General features: G+C 41.4%; 1 non-coding gene across 1 annotated transcript; it reads right to left on the reverse strand.

The window, feature by feature from the left end:
- Window positions 1–2,452: 2,452 nt before the first annotated feature.
- Window positions 2,453–2,558, reverse strand: LOC133787558 (small nucleolar RNA R71). The gene has a single exon (XR_009872573.1). It is a non-coding gene; the product is annotated as a small nucleolar RNA R71 (small nucleolar RNA).
- Between the last annotated feature and the right edge of the window lie 319 nt (window positions 2,559–2,877).

The raw sequence follows: 2,877 nt of genomic DNA on the forward strand, positions 1-2,877 counted from the left end.
TCACAACGGGATTTTATACCCGGCTCGGGAGGAGTCTAAGGGTACTTTGGGGATTTTGTAAATTAGTTCTTGAGAGGTAATGGTAACTGGTATTATGGTAACTTGTGTAACTGTTAGTAACCGTAGAGAGTAACAGGTTTTGTTGGAGAAGTGGTAGAATTGTAATGTAAGTAAAAGGACAAGTGTGCCCTTGAGGTTTAGTTAGGAAGGGGTATTAGTGGAGGGATAAGGTGGTCTTTTGGCAGTGGTTTAGATGGCTTTGGCTGAGGGATATGGATATACATGATTCTTTTTGTTAAGTGTGAGTGAAATTAAGATTTGGAAGGCTAGAGAAATTAAGAAGGGAAAAGGGAGAATTAAGAACCTAGAAGGCAAGTGGAAGAGGAGTGGAGTTGTGTTCCTTGAGGCTAGTAAAGGGCTTAAGGGTGTGGAATCAAACACAGACCAAGGTCTACACTGAGGTAAGGATTTAGTCCATGATTTGTTAAGTTCTGAATTTGATTTTGGAAGGAATTGAAAGATAGCCATGGCTTGTTTTGCATGGGAATTCAGCTGGTTTGTCTAGGGGGAATTCAGTTTAAAGCTTGGATTGGAGGAAGCTCAAGTTGAAATTCTGATTGAGGTAAGGGTATTAAACATGTTTGAAATCTCATAGCTATTATGGTTTAAGAATCTAAAGGTTTGGTTTGCACTTTTCTCAAGTTATGGTTTAAGGGTTTGAATCTGAAATTTAAGTATGAATTCTGTGAGTGGTTGTCTATAGGTTGTTGAATGATTTATTTGGGGGTTTGAATTGGTTTTGGGGCTTAGATATGAGTTTGGGGTGTTTTGGAGTGGTTTGGATTCGGGAAAAACGCAGGAGAAAACCCAGAAATCTGGGTTCGCGAAGGAGCGCCGCGACCCTGTTCTTGGGCGCCGCGGCGCGAGGCTGATTTTGGGCAGAGCAAGCTCTCTGACTTGCTGGGCGCCGCAGCCCTATAGGGCAGCGCCGCGGCGCTAGGTCAATTTTAGAGCATGGGATTTTGCAATTTTGAGCCTTTGCTCCGGGGGTTCGGGGGATGTCTTCGGTGCATTGTTTTAGGGATTTGGGGGATTCCAAGAGTATGGGATTGATTCTGAGAAGTAGTTTTGGATTGGTTAGTGACAAAGGATGTTTCATTTGTGTTGTGACTAGGTCATTGGAGAGGCTCGGGGTAGAGGACCGTGCTCGCGGCTTTGAGGCATCAGAAGCTAGTGAACTGAAAGGTAAGAGAACTGCACCCGGTTGTATGATTGTGATGGGACTAAGTGCTCCTGAGAATAGTATCGTGTCAACGTTGGTATTACGCCATGGGACATGTAAAAGCGGTCTAAGAGTGCTGTACATGATATTAGCGCACGGGGCGCAGATTGGCCACTGGTAGCCAAGGACAATGGGATAACGGAGGGGGCAGCCTTTGGGCGCCAGCCCTAGTTATCATTTGTGAACTGTATTTGATATGTGTTGACATGTTTAGTATGTGGAATACTTGATTGTACCGATTGGTTATATGGTTGAGATTATGTAATGCAATGTGAGATATTGACTTGTTTGCTAATTGCTTATGCTATGTTGTTGTTGTGTTTTCTTGCTGGGCCTTGGCTCACGGGTGCTACGTGGTACAGGTAAAGGCAAGGGCAGGCTGGACCAAGCCTGAGATGGAGAGCTCCGAGGTGGAATGTACATAGCCAGCTGTTCGATCACCATGGTCGAGGAGTGAGTCAGGACAGGGATTACCTAACTGCTCATTTTGCCTTAGTATGGCTGGTTATTGTATCCGAACCTTATAACTTTTGTAAATGGCCTTTAAACTGATATTTTTGGGATCCCGTGTAAATAAATAATGTTTCTTAATGAAAATGTGGCTTTTAAGACCAAAACATTTTAAACCCTAGTTCTTTTATAGTTTCGATGACACGCTTTCAATTGATTGACTTGATTAGCAAGTCTGGCACTTTATAAACACACAGTGTAAAGGTCCTGGCTATCCAGGGCGTTACATCAGGACTCGTTCTTTTGAACATATAATTACAACTATAATCTACTGTGACCTAATCACTATAATTGTAACTATCTATATGTTTGAGATTTTATAAATGTTTGTATTATTTCAATAATCATGTAATAAAAAAAGCAAGCAACATAGTGGTCAAACTAAATGATTTCTACTACTTTTATTGACAATATGAAATCGTGTTACATGTCTGACATGGTTTTATAAGGGCATAAAACCCATCAAACTCCCACTTGCCCTTTTAAAACAAATGAGACATGTTTCTCAAAACCATGCATTCTACATGCTTCACAATTATGCTCTCTACTTATATCTTTGTTAAGGGATATGAAAGATTGCCTTCCAATGCTATCTTCATCACCTTCATAGACTTGGCTCAGAAGTTTCTTGGTAAATATTTTCCTCCTGCGAAGTCAGCCCGAATTAGAGGAGAGATTAATAACTTTCATCAGCTGGATGGGAGTCTTTATATGATGCATGGGAACATTTTAAAGAGTTGCAAAGGAAATGCCCACATCATGGAATAGAGAAGTGGCTGCTGGTTCATACATTTTACAATGGTTTGGGGGAAAATACAAGGACAATTATAGATGCAGCATCGGGAGGAGCGTTTATGAGAAAAAACGCTAATGAAGCTTATGAATTATTGGAAGAGATTGCCATGAATAACTATAATTGGCCTACTGAGCGTGAGAATAAGAAGGTGGTAGGAGTCTTAGAGGTCGATCCTATTGCTTTATTGACCGCTCAAGTGACATCTCTAACCGAGAAATTGCAGCAGAAGAACCTCACCGCACAAGCAATGCAAGTACATAATGTCATGAGTTGTGAGATTTGTGGGGGA

This window comes from Humulus lupulus, chromosome 6 (assembly GCF_963169125.1).
Source record: "Humulus lupulus chromosome 6, drHumLupu1.1, whole genome shotgun sequence".
Classification (NCBI taxonomy): domain Eukaryota; kingdom Viridiplantae; phylum Streptophyta; class Magnoliopsida; order Rosales; family Cannabaceae; genus Humulus; species Humulus lupulus.